Source organism: Tamandua tetradactyla, chromosome 5 (genome assembly GCF_023851605.1).
Source record: "Tamandua tetradactyla isolate mTamTet1 chromosome 5, mTamTet1.pri, whole genome shotgun sequence".
Lineage (NCBI taxonomy): Eukaryota > Metazoa > Chordata > Mammalia > Pilosa > Myrmecophagidae > Tamandua > Tamandua tetradactyla.
Window position 1 is genome coordinate 170,680,193 of NC_135331.1, and position 26,011 is coordinate 170,706,203.

At 41.2% G+C, this 26,011-nt stretch overlaps 1 protein-coding gene across 6 annotated transcripts in view; it reads right to left on the minus strand.

Annotated features, from left to right (window-relative positions):
• FYN (FYN proto-oncogene, Src family tyrosine kinase) overlaps positions 1 to 26,011 on the minus strand; it is a 216,225-nt gene that overhangs the window by 162,013 nt on the left and 28,201 nt on the right. Inside the window, exon 1 of one of the 6 annotated variants that reach the window (XM_077162684.1) lies at positions 15,984 to 24,102. The exons of 4 other annotated variants lie outside the window; for them this stretch is intronic. The gene's annotated coding sequence lies outside the window, so the exon portion shown is untranslated. Of the gene's footprint in view, positions 1 to 9,907; positions 11,288 to 15,983; positions 24,103 to 26,011 lie in introns of those variants that run through there. One more of the 6 variants, XM_077162683.1, reaches the window with a different exon arrangement.

Here is a 26,011-nt window from a genome sequence, read left to right on the forward strand (position 1 = left end):
TAATGAAACTTCAAAATGTGCAAACCCACGATCTGCCATTCCCCTTCCAAGAATGTATTCTAGGGAGAAAAATAAATAAGCATGCAAAGACATATATTGAACACTGTTGGATGTTCAATGCAGTGCTGCTTATGAAAAAAACAGATAAAACCTAAATATTCATTGATAGGGAAGTTTGTCACTGTACTCAGAACTTAGCTTAGTGTCTATTACACAGTAGATTGTAATATAAAAATAGCTGTGAATGAATGACAGAATGCATTCATAATGGATGCAGCCATATTACTGAATTTTATGAGCCATTAAAATGACTGATATAAACCTACACTCAACAACATAGAAAACAGTTCTATTTTGTTAAGTGACCAAGGCAGATTATAGAATAGCCTGTGTGGTATGATCTCATTTACAAATAATTACATGTATCTTTTCTCATGTATACATGTGCGGATGTCCAGAAGGAGAGTATAGGTGAGATTTAGACAAATTTCACAAGTTTTTAATTGGGGAGAGTCCTATTCTTTAAGTTTTTATCCCAACCACTCAAGCTGTGGAGCAGTATAATACTATGAAGTTCCAGAGGACACTCAAAGGATGAAGTTTTCAAGGCAACTTCTTCTTTTGATTTTTCAAATACCATATGTGAAAACTATTATCTGCATCTTACTCCTCCAAAATCCCTGAAACTGAATGAATACAAGGCACATCTGGTTTAAAACAGCTGCAGTAAATGCCCTGGTACCAACGACACTGAAGAGAGAATCTCAATACATGATATTTCACTATTTTGACTTTCTCTGTGCCTAACCCTTCTGAGCTTACCCTTTTTTTTTTTAACTTTCTGGCCAACACAATGGCCCAAAGAGGCTCTCCTGGGTGCTTGCTTGTGTGCATCCGAGCGCATTTAGCAACAGAGTCCATCTGTCAGATCCACACACAAAGACCTCAAAGAAATTGGTAAAGAAACATTGGTTTTCTTGAATTTTGGATTGAGTTTAAAAGTGGACAACTTGTAATAATAAATAATGGTCTCTGGTCAGTTTTGTTTTCAATCCAGGAGAAAACACAAACATCCCTGATAAAATAACAAAGTGTCTCTCTTCGGATTCCAACAAGGACAGCGTGACTTCTCCAGTGGGGCACTGTCTGGTTACAACGGTGCCTGGTTGTGATTTTGGCTAGCCTCTGAAAGCAGGATTCAGGGCCAACAAATGCTGCTTCTACGCACACGTGCCCTGAAGAATCAGCCAAATGTGAGAATGGCAAAGAGAACACATATGAGCTGCGGACAGACAAGCGCCTCCTCTGGATGCCATTAATATGAATAACAGAAATCTGCTGACATTTATCTCATGCCATGCCAATGCATGAGTTCATTAAGTCAAAAATAAACTATGTATTTTGGTCTTATAGCATTTTCTCCGAATAATCATACACAGAGTAAGAGGAAGATAGAGGGCCGAGGGAAACATGAAACACTCATGCTTACTACTTTCCTCTTTGTAATTCCTGGGTGCATTCTAAATCCAGGTGGGTGCCGAGGACAGCAGAATCATATACCCAGCAAGCAAAGCACTCTGGAAAACTCAGACTGGCTTCATCTAATCAAGATGATTAGGGACTTAATGCTACAAATATTCTTAAGAAAACAAAAGGCATATTTTTATATGAAGAAACACTACTGACATGAGCTGTGAGGCATGTTCTCAATGGGGAGATGGTTCGTAATCAAACTCACTTGATTCCGGTACCACTCACTTACGAGCCGGTCAGCCAGCCTAGTGGCCCTGCGCTGCTCAGGCCTCCTGAGAAAGGAGCCCAGACCACAGCCCTGCTCCGGACGTGGCTACATCCGTGGCGACGGGTGCTTCACCTTCCACCTTGATGCTGACACTGCTGATTAGTTTTCTCCAATGCTGCTGTAATGTGCCTTGTCTGCCCAGCGCTGCCTGTATGTGGGCCACAGCTATTTCCTGAGGGATATAAAACTTAACAGACTGCAAACAAGTAACACAAAACATGATCTCATGCTGTCAGGCCGCTGTTTCTCTAAAGTTTCGTACACTGGCGGCTCCCTGATTTATAAGTATCATCTGACCCTGGCTTTTCCCTTTCAGTTACTTCTTTTCTCTGTCCGCTCCCCACCCCCACCCCTGCAAGTCCATCAGCTCCTTCCATTTCTTAATTACATCCCTCTTGGATGGCCCTCCCCACCTCACCTCTACCAGAATTCTGGCTCTCAGGTTCACCAGGCTACAGAAAACATTCGTGCACATTTCACTAGCAACATGCTCATCTCCCTTGCTCTCGGCCACCAGGACCTGCCTAACACTGTCGAGGGCTCTCCCAGCCAATCTGGGCTAGGTCTGGTCATCCCTCCCAAACTGTCTCTATTTCCCCCTTTGATCAGAAGCACAGATGTTCTCTTGGGCCCAGAAACTTGGAGTGAGTTATGGCCCACCTTTTTCTTCTCTCTCCTTAATCCTCTATATCCACACAGGATGTCACCACCATCCTGAAGATGAGGGATTCAAAAAGCCTTGTACATTCTCATCAAGATTTAGTGAAGATAAAATAAAATAACATTCTCAAAAGTGGTCTGTAAACTACAGAACACTAGATAATGCAAGATATCATCAGTATGCGCATAATCATCTTATTTCTTTTCTATTCCCTGTAGAACTTAATCTCTTATTCCAGCATTTAAATCCTTCCATAATCTGGACTCAAAAAGGTGTCTCCGAGCAGATTATTGTCTTATAACAGTTTCATGAAACTGACTATTTTTTCTACTCTGAAACCTAGAACCTTTCCCTGAACCTTGAACCACCTTTCCAAGACCTTTCACCAATTAAGATGAGTTTTAGTCATTCCAGTAACCACGTGGGCAGAATTTTAATTAATTTCTCACACGTGCATTTACAGAGGTTTTTACATAGTTTCAATTTTTCCTTTTTCTTTATTTTCTAATTTGGGTTTGTTTAATCCTCAAATTTCTGCAAGGAGGGATCATTTCTTTATATGGGCTATTAGTGACCCACTGATTTTAGCTTGTTCCTGATCATACATTAGTCCCATCACCACCACTTTTTAAAATGCCCAAATACATTTAAAAAATAATATCCCCACACACTCACCCCTGGTGTCTCTTCCAGTGGCTCTGGCAATGAGAGAGTTATTAAGGGTATCAAAAAGTCTCATTTCAACTCGGGAGCAAGAAACTCATCCACTCTTGGCAAAAACAGCTCAAGGATAAATCCCAAAACACCCAAGCGTTATTTTCTTCCCCCCACAAACCCCGGGACATTACGCAACCATGACACAAGCTTGGATGACATTCCACGGCAATCAGATGGTAGAGGTTTTCACTGGTTTCTCTTTAAGTCAGGATTATTAACTGCACCATAATACTGAATGGGAACCCTCAGCAATAGAGCTCAAATTGTATTTGACGAGGCTCACACTTCTGAACCTCAACTATCCTCTACTGAAGAGATGTTGAATTAAGAGAATTCTGTTTATACAACCATTATGCATTTATATGCCCTCTAAAGATAAATGACACTTTTATGAAGAATGAATTGCACACAAATGACTGTCTATCTTGGAAAGATACCAAGAAATACACTCATTTAAAATACATTAAAAAAAAAACAACCAACAACTAGCTACCAATACTTTTCCCACCACAAACAAGCAGCCTAAAGAATTCTCTTTTGCCTAGAGGGTAATCTTAATGGAGGCAACAAAAATATTAAATATTACTGTTAAGGAATGCCCTGAGAAACAGAAAGTGTACCTTTGCAAGAATTTGTACCAATAAGTTTACTACAGAGCTTAAGATATTTAAACTTGAATTTAAATTATGGTAAAATTTAATATTATGTGTATAATATAAATTAGAATGAGCTCATGAAATGGGGAAAAATACCAACATTCATTCAGTCATTTGTTGAATATGTGTTGACAGGTGCTTGATACACAGGGGAATGTGAAGAGATATTGCCCCAACCAGTTCAGAGTCTTAGAGAAAACAGACATAAATCATAAAAACGACAACATGATAAGTACTATAATTATGCAATGTTCTATGCTGGGAAACAGCAATATTTAAGAAATGAATGGATCATAAAATAAGTAAGGTAGAGATCTATTTATACTGTCCACTGTCATCCCAAGTTAAAAAACAATAAATGTATAAGTGATTCTTTTTATTTTAAGCAACAAACACGCCAGAGTACACGGCAAAGGGTCAGTAAAAGGGACCCAACAAAGAGTGAATGTGTGTCACCTCTGGGAAAGGGACTGGAAAGGAAGAAAGCAAAAAACAAAACAAACAAACAAAAAACCCCAACTTTATCTTTTAATTTTACACACCTCTGGATTCTCTGAATTTTTCATAAAGATACGTTCATGTGATACTTGAATAATGAAATAATAGTAATAATTGGAACAGGCAGCAGAGGAGAAGCCAGCTAAGCAGACTGAGTGATGAGCCATAGTAGAAGGAAACCCAGAAGAGGGTGGCGTCCCACAAGCCCTGGTGGCAAAGAACCGAGGGAGTGGGCTGTTCAACCAAATCATCCGTGGAGGAGGACTAGACCCACGAGAGGACTCACTATGCAGGAGGAGGAGTTTGCACGTGAAGACACGACTGTTTCAATAGCACAGCAGCCATGGAAACAAGATGGCAGCAGGGTGAAAAGTAACTGGGGTGGGAGGGAATCAGGTGGCACGTGGTGCTCAAAAGCTACGGACAGGTAACACACATGAGTGAAGTGGGTAAAATCATGCTGCCCCCTCTGTCTCTTTCGTTGTGCCAAGTATGGAAAAATACTTCTTCATCTTACAAAAATCAACAGTGCAAAAGTGATTATGAACGGCAACCGGCACTTGTGGCCATAAATGAGGTGTAGGGAAACACAGGGAACTGGACAGAAGACCTGGGAACCCCCTAGGTGTGGCCAACAATGCTGCCAAGTGGCGATACTGGCCCAGTGCTAGCAGATCACCCTTTTAATAGAGAGAAGCCAGGAATCGGGGTTTTTTTTTTTAAATGTAAAATATTGTGACTTTTAAGGTTGGCTCATTTTTCAAAAACATTGGACTAGGCAAACTGGGTCTGGGGGCCACTCCATCATTGAGTCTCTAAAAGATCTGCATTGAAGATATGATGTCAATTAAAAACTTTGTTCCTTTTCTCTTTTAATAGGACAGTTTGTCACAAATTGCTAGGTTGAGAGCAAAGAACTAATGGATAAAAATCATCCCCTCTTCCTTATTTTTTAAATACTCAAAATTTAAACTAAACGGGATGCTGCTATTCTTCAAAGTTCTACACACTTACACTCTCTGTTGGTAAACATTTAATCCAAACTCTTATGCCATGCTAACATAACAGACCTTGGCTAACTGTTAACAGTTATGTGATTGGGTGGGAAGCACAAATTATCTGGTAATTTTTAAAAGGAAAACATGAAGGAGGACAAAAAAATTCTCACTGAAAATCATAATCACATGAGTCGACTTTCAGTTTATCAAATTTCCTCAGGAAAGAACTTCCTATTTGCAACTGACTTATATTACAACAACACGCCTGACGATTCCACAGGAATGCTATTTTTAACCAGTCCATCATATCACTACGCCTCAGGAACTGAAAGTAAGAAGTACATAGTTGTTAACTATGGATATGGGACAAATTAGACATCAAATGACATTTTTAACTGGGGAAACAGTTTGAAAAGCATGGCATCTCTCCAAAGGAAAGGCATCAACAGTTAATACTCTTATGTGGGAACATACTCATTAAAAACTTCATTGTAAACTTTTGAAAATGGAAAAAACATCTATTCTAAGATGTGAAGAATCTGGCAATGACTCATCTGACAGTGTCACTGGGGGGGCCACTGCCACAGAATCTATTTTAAGCTCACTTAACTTTGCGCAGGTCTTCAAGGCTTAGAAAGAGGTAACTTGGGCAATTACAAATGTTGTACCTCAACTTTCTAATGATTTTCCTCCTGCTCCAACTGGTACACTCTGAGGCATACAGAAAGAGAACTTGTGGGAAAGCCCTGCGCACACTAAGCTTAACTTTTAACTGAAATTTGGGAGACGGTCTCAACACCATCACAGATTAGAACAGAAACCTGTACAGCATCTTATTAATACCTGGTGACATTCTACAGTCCTGCCTGTGGCTCTCGATGTCTTTCTCTTTCCATCTATGCTCTGTTCCTCTGCCTTGTGCTCCTCGTACGCAGCTCACAGAGAGTTCTGGTCTGGCCTGTCTTTCCCTCTTCACTCCATCTCATCTGTTTTGTCTTCCTTGCTCTCATTCCTTACTCTAGATTTCTCTCTGCATTTTCTTAGGTTTGGATTTAGCTGTTTTGCTTCTCTGGTGTCTTGTCCCCACTTCCATTTCTGACCTTTCCCCTCCACCAGTTTCTGCCCAAATTAACATCAGCGTTCAGTCACGGTGTTACCATGTAGCCACAAAATGCATCTTTGTACAGTCTCACCCTGAGGGCCTTCCTTGTATCAAGTTCACAAGTTCACAGACTGAACCGACATGTTTGTCAGAAAGCATTCATTTTCTCCTACTTGTGACAAACGAGCTGCTTAAAGTTCCCTGGATTTCTGAAGCTCCTCCGAGCTCCCACGTCTGTGCATGACAGGCATTCCCTCAGATTTGGCCAGACCCAACATCAGCCTGTCTTTAACCATCGTAAAACTTGCTAAAAGACTGAAGGAGTGGGTGAGTCACGATGCTGCGGCAGGCAGAGTTCCGGCCTGCCATGCCAGAGACTGGGGTTCGATTCCTGGTGCCTGTCCATGAAAAAAAAACAGCAAAAAAGACTGAAGGAGTCTGATGTGTCAGAACAGTGGGCCATAGGGCTTAGGAGGACAGTGGACAAAGAGGCCGTGGCTATGTGCAGCTCTGTTTCCAAACCAGAGCAAAGGCTGTGTTCTACAAACCTTTGGGAGAACACCCCCTTTCTGTTCAGCTACTATGCGTTCATGATCTTTACTGAAAACACTTAACTGCCTTGATGCCAAACACCAACGAGTGAGTTAGTTTATGAACTGACAACTTCAAGATAGTATGTAATTCCCACCCAAATAAATTGGGCAACTTAAATAGTATGGAAACCCTGAGATTTACATTATTTAGAGACAGCATCACATAGGAGCAAAAGCACAGTATTGATAATCAGATCTGGGCTCAAACCCTCACATTTTCCCTAGAGCATGTCACTAGGCAAGTTACTTTACTGCTCTGATTTCCATTTCTTTTTTTTTTAATCAATAAAGTGAAGCCATCAATACCCACCACATAGGATTCCCATGAAGATTAAATTATGTGAGGCAACACAGAAAAGTGCCTGGTACAGCACAGAAATAGTGATGTGAGGGAAAGAAATTTAATACCATGTTATTCCACCTCTCTCCTCCTGCAAGCTACTAAAGCGGATTCTGCCTTTGCCTTCCCGAGTCTTTCTCACCATTGCGGGCAGGTCTTGATCCTGGCCTGCTCTGGGGGCAGGATGTGGTGCAGAAGCAGGAGAGGGGACAAGCAAGTGGGCCAGGTTAGGAAAAGCTCTAGGGCTAGTCCGCAAGGGCTGCGGAATACGAGGCGAGGTGCTGGGAGGAAAGGGAGTTCAAAGACATAGCACTTGAGATTCCACATCTCCACTATATCAAAAAACCATCAAGAAGTTGCTATTTTTTTAATTATTTTCATAGGACTGTGCATTTCTTCGACTCTAACTTCATTCTGAAAGTCGATCATACGGGTCTGGATACATAAGGATTAGAGTGAGTTATTGTATCAGCTTTATTAATACTTCATCATACAAACTTCCGATTGGAGGTGAGTCAGCCTATAAGCAAGAAGGAAGAGGAAGTGAAAAACAACTGAGCTCCTGGCTTCCATGTATAAGGAATATGTAGGGAGGCCCTACGAGGTGGGGTGGGGACCAAAGATCAGAGGGCTGAGCCCCAGGGCCCACTGCCTATCCCTGGTTCCCTCTGGCTCTGGTGACTCAAAAACATCTCTGTGTTTCCATCTTGTCCCTTGTAAAACAGCAGGATGGGAAGCCTGCATTATTATGCCATGTCAATTGGCCTTTTAAAAGTTAGCTAGGTCTGCCAGTAGCTAGTTTTTCTTTCTGGCGTCTACTGTGCTTTAAGCACATGTAAAATTCTGGAGCTAGCTCTGGGTAAACCGTGAAATCATTTAAGAAGAAAGCTTTCAAAAGGATCATCTGGTAACCCTTCTCCATTCAAATAAGAATATCCCTGAATCTAGGAAGATATCTGAGTAGACTTTTCTTAAAAGCCTCCAAAGAAAAGAGGTACAGTCCCCCATTAATTATGTACTGGATTTTCTAACAAGTCATAATGAAAAAGTTCCTCTTCGCTACATTTAAAAATTACACACCTCCCCTGCATTCCTGATTCCTCTTTCCTTACTATTTTGTTTTGAACTTATGACCTTCTAACAATTATTATTTACTTATGAATGATGTGGATTGCTTATTGTCTAATCACCCTTCCTCCAAATAGAATAAACTACCTTCTTTATTAATTTCTCTCAAGTACCTAGAATATTCACTCACTAAACCAGGTACACATACTAAGCACTCACTAAATGTTTGTAACTTGAAGTTGAATTATTTTTGTTTAATTTTCGATAAAAGAGTTGGAAGAGATGTTAGAAAGTTCTCTCACTTCAGAGGTGAGAAGACTGAGGCCCCATGAGTAAGCTGCTTGCCCGAGGTTATATGAGTTTTCCAAGCCCCGAGTCCTCTTTCAGCCTCATCTCAGTGCCTCCATACAGAACTGCCATCCTGTGGAAACAGACTGCTTGGGAGGCAGCCTATGAAAGAGGCCAAATCTCAATGCATTTAAAGCAAAGGAGTGAGAGGGAATAAGCTATCACATTTATTTACAGAACAGTAAAATCTCACATAATAATACCAGTTTGCATATCAGTAGCAGCTTTCATCTAAGGATCTCAGGGGGCTTATGAAATCCTCATCACACAATATGAGGTATCATTATCTGCTCTCGGTCAAGGAAGCTAAGAAGCTGGGTGTTCTATCGACTTACTGCAGATGGGTTGGAAGTCTGGATTTACTGGCCTTTTCATAGTTTTTTCTCATCCCTATCAGCAGTAAAAACGGCTAAATAAAGTTACAACAGCAGCAGTAACCTTCTCAGTTCATTTTCTTTTAGGCTCTCCCTAAAGCCATTCAGACCGATATTAATTTTTAAATCAGTGTGCAGAAAAAAAATAAAAATGACAGCGGACATTCAAGCAGCCCTGTAATGTCTTCTTCCAGGCCACCAGTGGTGGGACTTACTGAGCTGGTCCTAGAGCAAAGCTGACCCCACAATGTTTTCAGAACACAGAAGCTTTCGGGGCTAGGGGACTTTTTTCTTTCCTCAGTTTACTGCCTTTGCCCCACATACCCTATCCATCTGTGCAAGACAAATCAACACGGTTGGAATCCTTACCTACCCACACTATTACAGCATTTACAATTACCCCCAATTATTAAAGTACCACGTTAAGGGTCAATTAGATCGAGTCAACACAACAAGCCCTCCAAAAGAGCCCATTAAGATTTAACTAGGTGGCACTCTTCCTTCTTCCGGGAGATGAGGAAACTTTACTCAGTGGTTCTTGAACTCTAATAATTTCATCATAAAACTTTACCAGTCCTCTCATTTGGCTAAGGCCAGAGGGCTTGCCCTTCTCTACCATCTTTTCAAATGAAGAAGCTGGTCTAACCAGTGTAGACTAAATGGCTTCTTCACTCCATGCCAAGGTTAAAACATTAGTTTCAATCTGAGGAACTTTTGTTCTAGGCTTTCTAGGTACTCCTTATGTTCCCACCTCTTCTGAAGCTCCTAACACTGCACTGCTGACCCTGCTGGTGGGCTGGCAGCTGGGTGGCCACTCCACTGCCGCATCCTGACGTTTGCTGGCCCTCGGGACTAGCGGAAATCTTCACGGAGCTCAGGATTTCCCACAGTGTCTTCTGAGAAGCCTGTTTCCCGTGGGATATTAATAAGTAGAGAAAGAATTCTGGGATCAAATAAGTTTGTGGGACTTGGGTACAAAATTAAGTTAAACAGTCTTTACACCAGGACTTGTCCAAGCCTTCAAGTGCTAATGTGCATTGGGAATACCCAAAGGGGGTGGGGAGGGATGTGGCAAGCAGCTTTTCCCTGTTTATCAGGCCACATAATCCATTTTTCACAGGGCATCCCATGGGACCAGTGTGCTTCAGAACACACTCTAGGAAATGAGCTACTAAACTGAAAGCTGTTAGAAAATAGGAAACCGTATTTTTTGCATTTACATAAAGGAAGTCAAGATTCTAAAGCTTGAAGCTGGATGATCAGAAGTTTTAATCACCATCGATCTTCTGTTGGAGGAGCACCAGATTCTATCCTCAACTGTGCTGCTTACTTGCTGGGAGGTCTGGACAAGTCATTACTCTCTCTGGGCTTCTAATTTCTCATCTGTTATATGACAGTAATACCTGCTCAACCTACCACATAGATCTGTGGTGAAATCTCATGAAAAAAACATATGTAAAAAAATCCTGAAAAATACCAAGTACTATTAAAAATGTAGCACTGTGCTCATTAAGATAAAGCAGACAACTTAGGGCAGAGAGGCAGAGTCTTTCATGTTAACAGCTCAGAGTGTTTACTAAAGTACCAGAGAGACACCAATAAGCATGGACAAGAAAGAGGGGGAAAGGAGGATCACAGACTGAGCATTAGCAGCATAAAAAAAGAGCAAAGGCCTGGGTAGTCAGAAAACAGTTTCCAAAGCTGACTTCACTGCTGCATGACCCTGGGCAAGCCATTTCACCTTCCTGATTCTCAGTGTGCTTAGCTGTCAAATGAGGCGGTTGGAGGAGATAACCTCAAAGGTCGCTTCCAGCTATTTCATAAAATACCGAAACAGACATTTCCGTGGGTACCTGCAAGATTCCTTCATCAGATACCTCCGGTCCTTTCCTGTGGCTCTTTCTGCGCTTGGACGCAGAGACAACAGACCTCTGTCCCTCTCACTGCTCCTGCATCTGCAACAAGGGAGCCACTGGCCTCTTCCTCAGGCCACTAGGAGATATGGCCGCTCACATAGGAGATGGGAGGGACTTACTTTCCTTTGTATTATTCTCCTAGTCCCTTCCCCACACTTTTCCAAAGGTATTTCCAAAGTATATTTACTTTGACAGACTCCATGGAGCCAAGTGGGGAAAAGCTGCTAAATGAACAGCTTCCGGAGACATGGGGGGGGGGGGGGGCAACCTGGGGAGCCAACCTCCTGCAGAGTTCTGTGACTACACAGAAAACGTGAGGTGCCAAAGACGGCTTGGCGGCTGACTGACAATCTGTCCAAGACATCCTCTTGGAGGGGCAGTGTTGGGGGAGTGCAGGGAGATGGGGGAAGAGTGGCTTTGGGGGGACATGCAGGGAACCATGTTTACCTGAAGAGAGAAACTACCCCTGTGGGCAGTGAGAGTAGGGGAGCCAGCCCCCATGGAGAAGGGTCGATTTTGAGCTTGCCATGAGTGGTGACAGCGATCCACTGAAGGAGGCCAAGGAGGCATGGGGTAAAGTGAAAGTGCACCTGTGTGAGCTGGACCACACAGAAGGAAGACTCTGAAGTCTGAAATGGGCAGGAGGATGGTGTCTGGGGGAAGAAGCCCAGGGAAGAGGAGACTGGGTCAGTTTAAATGACAGATGTTTCAAGGCCCACCTTAAGGTGGTGTTGATAAACAACAGCGTTGACAGAGCATGTGATAAAAAGTTATCAATACTATTAGGTGCATGGAGTTAGAGAGTGGGTTTGGTCTAAGGGAAGGGCCAGCCTTCTGGGGGGTGGGCAGAGGGAGAAGTTGATGACATCCTACAATGACTGAGGAGACAATGGGATGGGCTGGAAATCAGTGGTAATGGAAAAGTGATCTCAGTTTCTGCCACGTTTAGACTGAACTGGCAATGAAAACATTGAATTAAAACGTCCTATGGAGAAAAGGTGCAAGTGAGATGGAGCTGACATGTAGACAGGGGAGAGAGTAGGCCACCGAGGGTGTTCATAGCAGAAGGGCTATTTATATAATTTACATTTTGATCAAAGATTCATATCCTTGGAGTCCATGAATAGGCATTCAGGGGACCCAGAGACCTCCTGAAGTAGCATACTGTAACTGTGTGTGTTTGTATGTGTGTTTATGTACATTTTTCTAGTGGAACGTTTCTAGTTTTCATCTGACCCTCAAAAAAAAAGTCTCAAAATCAGTGGTTTAATTGGTATTAAGATCCTCAATGTTTGATGGACAGTTTCTTTGCTATCTGCTTGACAAACCTTCCATGTTAGAGCACATTAAGGATAAGGTACTAAAATTATATTTATTACTAAATTTAAGTGCCATAGTATAGTTACGCTCCTATCACCCTGTCAAAATTAAGGTACATTATAACAGTCCACAGACTATTGACTATTAATATGCATTAAAGCATTATGATTAAATGCTTATTATGATTAAAATCATGTTTGAAACTTTGCAAGTATAGGTTCATTGCAATGGGTTTAATATGTACAGTACTTCTTTAATGAAAGGGTACCTGGATCTTTTAATATACACAGTGGATTCAAAGGCCCTGTCAAAAACAGTTATTGGAGCTACTTTTAACAGTATGACCTTCTTCTTCCCCACAAAAGAAGATGTTATCAAGTTATCGGTACAACAATGACTACAAATATATATGACATACCTACGTTACTATAAATAAATATTGCACATTTTCTCAACCCATTTAATTACCATTCACCTAAAGCAGTACAATTAAGAAACTGTTGAACTCTGAAAATGGGAAAATCCCTCATCTCTCTCTTCAGTAGTTTTACAATCTTAACAACAGACTTAATGAAACCTTTTAAAAGAAGGACGAATATATTAAAATGGTCAGGGCATGTAAAAATTTATTGCAAAGATCCTCTTGGTATCTGATGGATTAAATGCCTCATCAAATCCCAGAGAAAAGTAGAAGCGAAGACTAAAGACAAATCACAACTTTCTGAGTAGACAATTTATGCGTGAGATTTAATCTAGCCATGTTTGTCAAGACTCCATTCCAAAGGCATGCTCGGATCAGATAAATTATGAAATAGCCCAGAAGTGCCACTGGCTTGCTGAATATGAATTAACATCATAACCCATGTCTTGATGATGCCAAACAACAATCATACAAGTTAATATAACTTTTTCCCTTGGAAAAAAATACATGGGATACAAAGAATAAAGTCCACTCCCTAGGGAACTGTCTGGAACTATAGCACCCATTACCTTCAAGTGCTTCCAGAGATACCTCTAAGTGACCGGTTTTTGTTAAATTTATTCCTAAGTATTCTATAGTATTGTCATTATTGCATATAAAATTATTTCTTTAACTTCATTTTCCAGTTTTCTGCTGCTAATACACAGACATATAATTGAGTTTTGTATATAGACCTGGTATCCTGTGACTTCACTAAGTTCACTGTTTAATTCTTTCTTGTAGTTGCTTCATGCATCCCTTAGGATTTGTTTATATAAACGATCATGTCACCAGCAAATAAAGATAGTTTTACTTCTTCCTCTGTGATCTTTATGCCCTTTGTTTCTTTTTCTTATCCTCCTCCTTTTCTTAAAGAGCTATAGCAGCCTGTTTTACCAGCAGGGCAGTTCTTGTTACTGCACTCTGGGTTGCCCCAGGCCATTTTTGGCCAGTGCAGAGGCCATGAAGACTGGGCTTGGGCAGAAATATGCAAGCCACCCTCAGAAGACAAGGATCTTGAATCAGAGCCTTAGACTTTAAGGAACAAGAATTTATAGTTGATTTCCTGTGGCTTAATTATCTGTACTGCTCAAATGACTGGAACTTGAAAAAAGAGATACCCAAAAGAATAACTGAATCTTTGGACTTTAGAATTGGAAGAGATGCTGGGTCAAACCCTTCATCTATAACAAAACCAAGGCTCACCATGCCCTGTTACTTGCCCAAGGCAAGTTAGAGGCAAAGGAAGAGGTGCCATTCTGGGTAGGCCATGAGATGGGAGTCCGGAGACCCAATTCTAGCCTGAGTTGACCATGAATGTACTAAGGTCTAGTTTTCCTCATGTGGGAAAGGCAAAGCACCCACCAGATGGGTGATCTGTAGGTTAAGTTTTGCCTTTAACAGATGGTTGGTCCAAGAGCGTAGGGGAGAGCTCAGATCTGAGTCCCGCTCCAAGCAAATGGGATGACTTCAGCCCACGTGAATATGGGCATCTTTTCTCAACCCTTGCTAAAGTTGTTCCCTAAAGCCAGGAAGAGCTGACATTTTCCTGCTGCTGGCTATTTCTGTTAAGAATAACTCACTGTGAAACGGGTTTGAAACTAGGATCTCAGAACATCTCTGGCTCTGTTTATACCAACTGCTAAACCCAAACATGATCATCTCATCACTGCAAAGTCTTGAATGCTTGGTTTAACATGTTGGAGCTCACACACAGCCCCTGAGGATCCTGGCTGAATTCTTCTCTTACACATTATTTGTACTTTTCTCTCAGGCAGCAGAAATGGGCAGTGTTAAGAAAATTACCAGCCTGTTTAGCAAGCATATAACATGTTTCCTCCCTACTAGGCAAGGGAAGTTAGCAAGGATGTCCTCAAATTAGCAGGTACATTTCTGCCAATAAAATACATATATTTGAACAGCTGAGATTCTAGGACTTTTAGGAAGTCCAATTCTTCAAATTTCATCACTTGTCACATTAAGGCCAAACATTCTGATTCATAAATCATTGCTCTAAAATAGCCATCAGTTGCCACTGCTAAAACAGAAGCTCTGAGAGGTCATCTGGGTTTACTGAGACCAGAGGTAGGCCACAAATGGACAAAAGAGAAACCAGAAAATAAAGGGGCATTACTCATGGCTGTTGGGCGTGCGCTGGGCAAAGCTTATTTCACCAGGGAGGGGGAAGGCAGGGAGGGTGGGGCTGCCATACATAGGGTCTCATGGATACGATCTCATTTGACTGGCAAAAACTATGGGGTATTATAACATCTTTTAGCTCCCAAGGAAGGCTCCTCTATAGTTAAGCAGCTTGCCCATGGATGGTTAACGGTTGAGTGGCAATTTGAATCCAGACTGAACTCTCCTAAATCCATTCTTTTAATTAATTTTATTATAAAAATGATATAACCACATTAACAAACAAAGAGGGGGAAGCCTCCATAATCTCATAACCCAACTACAACAGTTAGCATTTTGTTATAGTTTTTGTAGGCTTTTCCCACACATGTATTTCGCATTCAAAATTAAGCTCATATTCTACATACAATTTGGTATCCTGTCTTTTTCTACTTAACAAGCTAAATATGGGTCCAATGTATTTAACAATTTTTATAATCATCATTTTAACTAATATGCAATATTACCTTGAGTGGCTGTATCCTAGTCTACTTAATGAAATCTCATTGTGGAAAAGAGATTCTTTATGATTTTTTGGTAAGGGCAGTTATTATTTCCAGCATACTATGTTCCTTCCCTAAATAATACTGTCACTACCAAAAGTCTCAAAAAGGCAATACCAGTCAACAGATGATGAAAAACTGTGATTGAAATATTTTGAAAATGTCACCATCTCTGATCTGGAATCAAATAAATTTGATGACTGCTATTCATGAAGGGTGACCCAAAAATAACAAGTTAAAAAAAGCTGCACTCCTGAGACTCCACAGAACACGTGTGCTTTTAACGGTTCAGTGCTCTACTTTCAGTTTCACAGGAATGCCATCAAAAGAAGTTTTCCTCACAAAAATCTAGATTGGGAAATAATGGAAATTCTTCAAGAAGAAAAACAAATCCCATAACCTTTATGTATCAGGGTAGTCAGAATTTTCAAAGGAAAACCAAATGCTCACCAAGGACTGGGTCATATTTCATTATTTGCTATTCAAAATGCCACAGACTCATCTTTTTCTGGTCAAGTGAATGAGGAACCACAGAGCAGCTCTAAGGTCTCCTGAAATAACCCTACGAAGCAAAAGAGACAGCAACGTCAAACCCTTTGTAAGTTTATTGAATTTAGAAAATACAAAGCATGGCTGTCAAGAAAATACCCTTGTGTTTGGAGGAGAGTAAGCTCCAAAATATTTGTGTGGCTCTTTGTGGATATCTGTTTTGAAAGCTTTATTAGAGCCCATGTCACCATCAGTTTGATGTGGAAACAGCACACTTAAATGCCTGGCAGCATCTGCTCCCAATGTAACACTAAATATTATTGCTGATCTGGGAAAACTGAGTGAAAATGGAGAGAACTGGGTATTGCCTTCCCTACCAAGATGGAATCTGCTCTGTGCTAATAATGTGACTAGGGCTGATGCAAGATAACCTGTCACCCTCTGATAACGGCTTTTTAAACCTGTACCTTTCCCCTCATACCTCAGCTCTCCCACCCCACACTTGGACGGGTAGTTGTATGTCTACTTCTCTTCAATGTTTAGCTAACTTTGCACATAATCATTCCTTCAGACTTCCCCTTCTCTTAAAAGTTAATCACTTTACTCATGGGAACATCAGATGGTATGACTACTTTGAAAAACAATTTGATAATATCCAGTAAAACCAAAGATGTACGGACTTGTAAAACTCAGAAATTTCTTTTAGACATACTCTAGAGAAACTGTGGCAGGATACACACTGAAGAATATTCATAGAGTACTATTTAAAATAGTGAAAACTGGAAATGACCCAAGTGTCCATCAAGAGGAGAACGGGTAAAAAAGTTGCGATATATTCATACAATAGAAAATCATATAGCAGGGAAAATAAATGAATCATGCATGATGCTTCATGCATCAGTAGAAAGCGAATCTTAAAAAATAAATGCTGACTGAAAAAAAGCAAGTTGTACAAGAATACCATTTACATATAATCCCAAGGCAAACAAAGCAGTAATAGATTGTTTAGCAAAACACGCCCATACAGAAAAGACGGGAAATGGCAAACACAAAATTCAGAACAGTAGTTACTTTGAGGGAGCAGGGCTGACCAGGGATAGATATGCACACATAGACACACAGTGCATGCATAGCTGCATCATAATAAAAACCTTTTTTCATGTTGCCTTGTACCTCGGACTTGCCTCCTCTCAGTGGTGCTCTGGCCCTCTGTGAAGCCCTCGGCTTCTCCTACAACCCATCTCTGAATCGTACCCAGAGAAGGGGCACCTGCTCCAATCAACCCACCCAGAGTGGGGCTGCCTCATGTTAAATTATGCCAAATGAGGTGTAGGCAGCAGCAGTGGTGGGTCTCCCTGCCCCTCCCGTCTCCCCCAGTGTCTCCTGCTGCTCCACAAGCTCCTCTTTGCATTATTGCCACCCAGCCTAATTTCCCTAAATCACTCTTTCTTAATTCTTATAAAGTTATCTCAGCTCCAGCCAGCTCTCAGACACTCAGACTCCAACCTTGGCATGATTCTCCACTATGTTTTCCCCTTTTAAGAGTACATCCTGGGATTATTTTTCTGCTCGACTCTCAGATGATCATATTCAATGTTCCTAAGGGTCCCTGATGTTGGTACAAGCCTTTAAGTTATACAGAAAAAGAGTTCTTACCAGATTTATTCTATTTCAGGACTGCACATTCTAAAATTCTTCCTATTTCCTACACAAAATGTAAAACCTGATAAAGAAATTAATTCAAAAGAAAATGAATTCAGCAAACAGTTTTCCCAGTTCAATTTTCCTCTTCTGTTTAGTAGACTACTTTTGAGGGGGGGAAAAGGGGGTGGGGGGACTATAACCACTGTCCAGGAGATCTAAGCCTAGGTAACTTGATTTTTCCAAAAATATTTCACACTGTCCAAGCTGTAATATGAAAAGAGAGAGTGGCTCAGCAGGCAGAGTTCTCGCCTGCCATGCCGGAGACCCAGGTTCGATTCCCGGTGCCTGCCCATGCAAAAAATAAAAAAGAAAAGAAAAAAAGAAAAGAGAACAGCCCATCTCCATTTTCACTTTAATGTATCTATTTTCATTTGATCACAGAAGAGATACTAAAGTGAAGAATGATCATCAAAAATTAAAAATAATAATAAAATAAAATTAGGGAAGCTTTATGCAAAGCAGTAGTGGGATACCGTGAAGCAAACTCTAAACTCAAGCCATAGGGCTAAAATGTTACATTACTGTTATAGGTCCAGGTTAAGAAGAAGACTTTAATGATGGCATTCTGAATTCAGGAAGAGATAGAGAATGTGAAATACAAGTCTGAAATACCAGGCAAGCACATGTGATTCCAAAACGTAAGGTTGACAAGAATCTGACTTATAGACTTGGGTGTGGAGAAAGAGGCAAAAAGGAGGATCTCTGGAGAAAAAACATCCAAGTCTGCCAATCTCTTTAATTTTAGTGAAGACAGTTCTCAATAATAATGGGGCCTGGGGATATGGTGATTTGAGAAAATGGAGAAATATTTCATTCACCATTTCAAATCTGAGCCAATAAATTATAGTAGTTCATGATTTATTATAGCACCAGGCGAGGGGATAGCTGCCTAAAACCTATTTACAAACAGGTCTCTGGCTCTATCCCAGAAGGGAAAAAAAAACTCAACATCTATATATCCAACAAACAAGAAATGCTTTTGCCTGAACTGACAATTTTTGCTCTTTTAGTTTGGAAATGACTAGTTTCTGACCCTTATTACTTTTTCTTTCAAAAGATATTATATAGGATCTTTTGTTGTGATTGTTAAATATCACCATTTAGAAAACACAGAAGCCTAATTATATTTTTCTTTGGACCACTGTAAAAATAGAGTAATGAAAACGTTATTTAGTTAGTAGCAGATATTTATAATACCATATATGAGAAAATACAGTAAATATTATAGAAACTGTTAAAAGGTTTTAGTTCTACCAGTTAATGGGCCATATATGAAAAATGACTTCTGACCCATGAAGTTGCCCCACATTTAAAACTTCAGAGTGTCCCTGGTACCTCTTCATGAGCAGGTTTTACAAGTCACTTTATTTTCAACATCCGAGGCTTGCTTGTTCAAAATTTTTGCATTTTCAAATTTACTTTATTTACCTATCTAGCAATAAACATCGACCCTGATGCAACTTCAGGCTCACTGGCTGATGAAAAAACATTTTTTTTTTTTTATCATCTGATAGGGCAAAGTGGTTGCTACTTTTGTTTTTCTAAACTACTATTTCTGCCATTCACGCCTGGGAGGTCTACTTTTCAGAATACTCTCAAAGTTTTTTTTTTATTATTACCACAGCATTACATCTTGATTTAGAACAACAGAAAAAAATACTGCCATGGAAAGAAAGCTTCTCCCCCCGCCCATCCTTCTACTTCTATGTGTGAATCCACTCTACATCATTCTCGAAGGCTATCCAATTCTTGGCCAGTAGGTACGGAAGTGGGGAATGGCAAGTAGAAGCGGGTAGATTATTAGTAGTTCTTTTCCTCATCAGCATCTCTTGACTTAAAGCCTATTCGGGGTCCCAGCTCAAATGTCAGCCAGTCAGCTCCCCTCGCATGAATTTCACAACACCCTGCGCCCTCCCCCTCAAGCACTCACCACAGTTGCAGTTTTACATCTGATGACTATCTGTTTCCCACAGTCCGCGCCCTGCAGCCCTGACGTGGTGCAGTCGGGACTTACTCAGGGCTCTGGGGCCCACACACTTTCCACTAATCACCTGCCTCGGCCTCACGCTCTACCCTGAAATCTTCACACTTTCTCTTGGTAGTCTCATTTGCAAGGACTACGAACATGGATACACTGTTTCATCCCTTCTTCAGTTAACGTAAGCGGTCCACACAGCACCTCACTTTCTTTCTTTTCTCTATCTGCTCGGACTAAATGCAGTAGTGGCACATTTCAGCCCTGCATGTTCTGAGATGTGGTCGTGTACGGACTACACACAACCCACAAGGGAGTATTAGTCTTTGGTAGAGGTGAGATATTAACGTAATGATCAGCATTCCACACCTGAACATTGGGTCCTATATTCTTACCCACGGGCTAGTACTCAGGTAGGCTCCAGAAAATGGGGCCCTGCATTTAAACCCACTGACTCTAAAAAACACATCCAACTGCCTCTATGTGCCCTCAAAGCGGGGACTAATCAACCCCCTACCAGCTTTCTCTTCTCACGTTCCTGATCCATCTCAGGGTATGTTTCACGTGGTTTCAGAGAGAGATTAAAGACAAAGCAGAGCACCCTGATGTCACAAGACACCTGACAGAGTCACTCAAAACTGATCTGAACAAGATGGGAAAACCTGGGCCAAGTACTAACTCGGTTTAGTGGACTCAGCATTGGCTGAACGGCCTCCCAAAAGGCGGTGAAGAGCAGCACCAACTTTGAGGGGTCCCTGGCACAGCAGAGATTTGTAAGTTCATCCCTGGTCAATGTTTTCACCAAGGCGCACTTACAGAATTCACAAGTAACTCACAGCTAGAAGGGAACAGTGACTTAATTGAAAATTAACAACAAAAAATAGAGATTTTTAAAGATTCCAGCAGGCTGTATGACCACAAGTGATGAAAATTAAACAGAACAAAAAATCCCCAAGACTCACAGACAGAAAAATCCTGCTTTTAATTACAAAAATATCTACTGCCTAAATATAGGACACTATCATTAGCTGCCTCCACTCTACACTCTACTCAGCTGGGAGAATGCAACCCTGTTTAGGAGTTTTGCCCGCAGGTGAGACTCCAGGCCATGGGCACTCAGAATCCCACTGATTGATGATTCTGACTTCAGACCTGGGGCTTGCTTTTACTCTGTGGGTTTAAGCTCCTGCCTTGAGCCCCATCCCATTTAGTAGCTGACTCGGTAACTCATTATTCTAGACCCAATCTTAGCATTAGCTTCCTGACTGAAATCTCGTCCCTCTTCACTAGCACTCCTTTCTTCTGGCCTCTCCACCTGCTCAGCCAAACTACCCTGCTTCCAAACACCTGCCAATCTAGATCAATATCGTCAGAAGAATGTCCCAGGGTTATGACTTGCTGAATTATCCCAGCTGCTTTCTGTTGGTACCATCCCCACGAGTAGGCCCCAGACCAAGGACCTATCTGTTCTGTGAACGCCTTTCTGGTCTTTGGATATTTTAGATGTCATGATGATTTCATCCTGCTACTGACAGAGACCCCGCTATGCACCATGGCAGGAGGAGAGGGCATGAGTTTAAAGAAATTCGTGTTTTAAAATGAAGGGTTCTTACTGAATGCAATCTCAGTGCAAGCTGAAGGTGTGATAGAGTGGCTAAATGAGAAATGCACTAGTGGTCTGCATTAGGATAGCATATGCTGTCAAGGAGAACATGCCCATTTCATGAGAGCTAATAGTGACCCCTTCCTTACTTTACACTGGTCAAACCATCTCGGAAGTATTATGTTCAGGTCTGACTAACATGTTTTCAAGGAGACAGTAACAAAAAGCAAATGCGTCCAGGAGGAAGTGATCAGAAAGAAAGAATTCCTGACACCAGGTACTGTAAGAATACTTGTAAGATCCAGGACCGCTGACCTAGAAAAAGAAGTTTTGCAGGGGTGGGAGCTTCAGGTGCTGAAGAGTTCTCACATGAATGAAGACCTAGAGGTTTGTAAGAGGCATGAAGTAACCAGAGAAATAAGTGACCACAAGCTTCATAGTTCAGTTAGTGAAATACAAAAAAAAATGAGTTATTATAAGTGAAAAACACAGAAATTTCCAAATAGAAGGTTCTCTGCTTAAATGAAATTTTTTTGTGTGTGAGTAAAAGCAGGCAGAAGTGAGCTTCTTTAAGGGAAAAGCTTGAATTTTCATGTATTTTTGTGGTCTATTCCAGACCAACCTCAGAACTAGGGTAGCTCTGCTCTTTTCAGTGTTTAAGGGCAGTGACAAAAGCATCTTTTAAGATACTCTTCATACATATTTTATTAATCGCCTCCCTTTCACGTGAGATTTTTAACAGATAATAAGCCTATGCAAGGCAGACAACAAAGTGATTCCCACCTCTACCCAGCAAGCATGGCTGCAGCCAAACAAATTATGCAGCATCTCAAGGCAACAGAAGAAAGCTTCCGTGTAAAAATAAATGGTACCAAATATGTAGGAGCATGTCTTGATTCTCTATTGTAATGTGGGCAGGTGTTCTTCCCACTCTTTGGAAAGCTCCTGACCACACGCAGCTCCTGTCTTGTGGAAATAATGCTACTGAGGTGAGAAACACAATAAAATGGTCCCCAAACCTGGCAACCAGCACTGGAAAGAGAATGAGGACCCTCCTAGCCTCCCCCACCTCCCACCTGCTGTGGAACCCCATCCAAGGGTCATTTTCACCGTCACAAGCATGACCGCCTCACTGAACAAGGTCAGGTTTAAAGAGATGGCTCCTTTTCTATGCTTCTAATTTCTCCTTGATAAAAACATCATGACTACTTTAAAAACTACAAATAAGGGAGAAAGCCTTTTTAAAGTCAGTGAAGAGAAAATCAAAGATGTGTATAAAATTACCAGTTATATTCCACAAGGGCGATAATTAATTCGTTTGTCTTCTGGTTAACTGAACTTTAGTACTAGAGAACACCCAAGAGAGGGAGCTTCAGATCTGAGACCTACTTTTAGATCCTGCCACTTTCTGGATTTAAGTCCCTGAGTAGATCATTTCACTTCTGTTGAGTTTCATTTTCCTCATATGCAAAATAGGATAACTGAGTAGGATCATGTGGGGCCCAGAAGAGTGGTGGGCTCGCAGGTATTCATGAATGTCTGAGGAAGGAATGAATGAATAGACTGTTTTGTATCCAAGAACAAAACAATCCTCCCTAAATATTTCAACTCTTACCTTGAATCACAACGTAAATATTATTATCTGTTCTTTCACATATCATCAATATCTGCCTAGAGTTTATAATGTCTAGGAAAAGTTACCTTTATTATCTTGGAAATTCAAACTGGCAGAGGGCTTGTGTTCATTTTTCTAACAGCAGCACTTAGATTTACAATCCAGAAATTTATGTAAAAGAAAATTGGTATTGGAAATCAATTCAGGTTCCCCACAAAACACATGTTCAAGTCTTAAATCTGTTTTCTTGTGGGTGTGAACCCATTTGTAACTAGGACTCCTGGAAGATATTATAAGTTAAACTGTGGCCAAACTGAATGAGGATGGGACTTAACCTAATAAGGCTGAAGTCCACATAAGCAAAGGAAATTGGACATGGAAGGAGAAGTCAGAAGCAGGAAGAATGCCATGTGACAGAGGCAGGGGTGCAAGCCAAGGAACCCCAAGGGCTGCCAGCAGCCAGCACCAGCACCAACAGCCTCTGTGAGAAAGCAGTGCCTGTCGAGACTCTGATTTTGGACTCCTAGTCTCTCAATCTCGTGGGACAATAAATGCCCGTTATTTAAGGCAACCCAGTGTATGGTATTTGTCATACCAGCCCTGGCAAACTGAGACAGTTGGTAAGTTACCACATATGATGCATCACAGCTATTTCTGGTGTAGAGATAAAATGTTTGCTCTTCCGTTTAAAACAGTACCCTAAGCAAGTTCTTCTCACCTACGAGCACACACACATGTGCACAAATACGTACCTAAGGCCAAAAGTGGTCTGTGTGAAGCCAGCCATTTCTTGGTGATAAGCTGAGGTCGGGTCTTTCATGATACCTGATCACCATTAATATGAGTCAATCTGTATGTGAGAGGCTGGGCAGGTGGCATCGAGGCTGTCAGATGCCTTGGCATCTGGTAGTCTCTGGGGCTCACAACCCCAAACATTTATCAAAGAGGGCCAAATGTCAACTTCCTCTACACCCCAAAGTTCCACATCCAGACTCCACTAGCTGAGAGTTGTAGTCCCCACTGCAGATACCTGGTGACCTTTCCCCGCAGTTCACACAAAGGCTTCTACAGAGGGCAAGGAGTTGTGCTTCTGCTCTTACCTTCCTCCTCTCCACTCTCTCTCCCACCTACGTAAAGTGATCAGCACACACAGTGACACGGTGCACGAGAACATGGGTCCTCACTACCACCCCCCCTCCCCCACCCAAGACACACTCTCCTGCCATCCTGACCACAAGCAGTCTCCACCCTTTGGACACCCCAGGTAAGTACTATCAAGCCTCCTGATCCCTGGAAATCCTGTTCCACCCCCACCCTCCCTAAAGAAACAGGTTCTATGGATGAATTTTTCAACCTCTCAACCAGCTGTGTAGATATCACACACAGATGGCTTTAAAGCCTGATTCCAGATGCAGCCTTGTACTTTGAACTCTCAGTCGCTAGAAGCAGATTATTTTTCACGAGAATTTCTAACATTTCTCTTGGAACTTGTTAACACCAAAACAAAACCCACTGAAGGATGGAGGAATTTCCCTGTACATTCTACATTTTACTGACAAACACATTTCACATGATTCACTCGGAAATGGGTACAGCAAGCCAAGTCTTCAATTCATTTCCTTTTTGAGTGGTAATTTTGTTTTGGAAGGTCACGGTGTCTATCAGATAGGCAACAGTATTTGTGGCCTGAGAGCAGCTATCTAAGTCCCGCAGAGAAGATGGCAAGACGGGGGTCCCTGGTCTCACCGCAGCCGCCAGAACGATGGGCACTTCTCAAGGCAGGTACTGCAGTACTGTCAATCACGCTAGACAAAGGACATCAGGAAGCAGGAAAATCAAACCTCTCTCCTCAATCTTTTGATAGTGGTTATGGCAAAAGTAGAAAATACTAAAAAGGATGACTCAATTTGATCACTTTTTATACAAAAAGTGCATTTTTGTTCTTCTAACACAATCTGATTACATATTTTTCAAAATTTAGATGAGTACAGGCTGTGTTTTTAAGGGTACACTTTAGACCCATAAAGAAGTGATTTATGGAAAACATACTCAGAAGTGCATCCCTCAAGAATTCTAGAAGATTTGGGGCACTAAATATCTTTATGTTCTTACTACTACTTTCTTTCTTATCTCCACATACCTATTGATAACTACAGAATTTATGCTGACATCTTTTTTTGACATGTCAAAATGAAGCTGATTTTCCATATGGAATTCTGGTTTCACAAAAGTGTTCAACGGAAAAAGAAAACTAAAAAAATACACTTTAAAAACAATCGCTATGATTTCAGCAGTTCCTCACTCTGGTTGGCCAACGAGTACCATTTACTTACACAACAGAGGCAACACCCTATACTTGAATCTTCTTTACAGATACATAAGCACAGGCAAAAAGGATAGCTGATGTGTCTGCATTCACCAGCTTTCTATCAGCATTAGAAAAAGATTCTAACTGGAACTTTTTGAATTAGGGATTTTTAATAATGAACTTCCTCCCCCAAGATGGCTAAGTGTTTTATAGGTCATTAACTATTTGACTGAGAGGGTGTGGGGCAGAGCCCTGAAGAGGCTGCTCAGATTCACTCTGTCCAAGAAGCATTTCCCACCCCATGTTAGCTTCTATTATTCCAAATTCCCTTAGTACTTCCAAATAGCCAACCCACAAGACATGGGCGGTCGCACTTGTTCATTTGTTCATTAAGCATTCTCTGCAGCCAGAGCGAGGTTCCTGGAAGTACTGCAGACAAGGCTCCACTTTCACCGACCTCCTGCCAATCCATGGCAGACCTCACCAATCATTCTCTAGACCAGGGGCAAAGAGCCTCAGAAAATAAAACCTATGTATGGTTACATTTTTAAACTAAAAAACGAGTAATTTTACTTAATCTCCTCAAAGGGAAACTGTGTATTTTTACAACCAAGAATCCCTTCTTTAGGGAATGACAAAAGTCAGTTTAAAAACTGACCCCACTTTTAACTATGAACTGTTAGTACTTGCATGTCTTTGAGACTGATTACGTAGCCCTATAAAGGCAGCATTTTCTAAAGCTTTGGAATTCAAAACACACATTCATATGTTTAATAATATATCA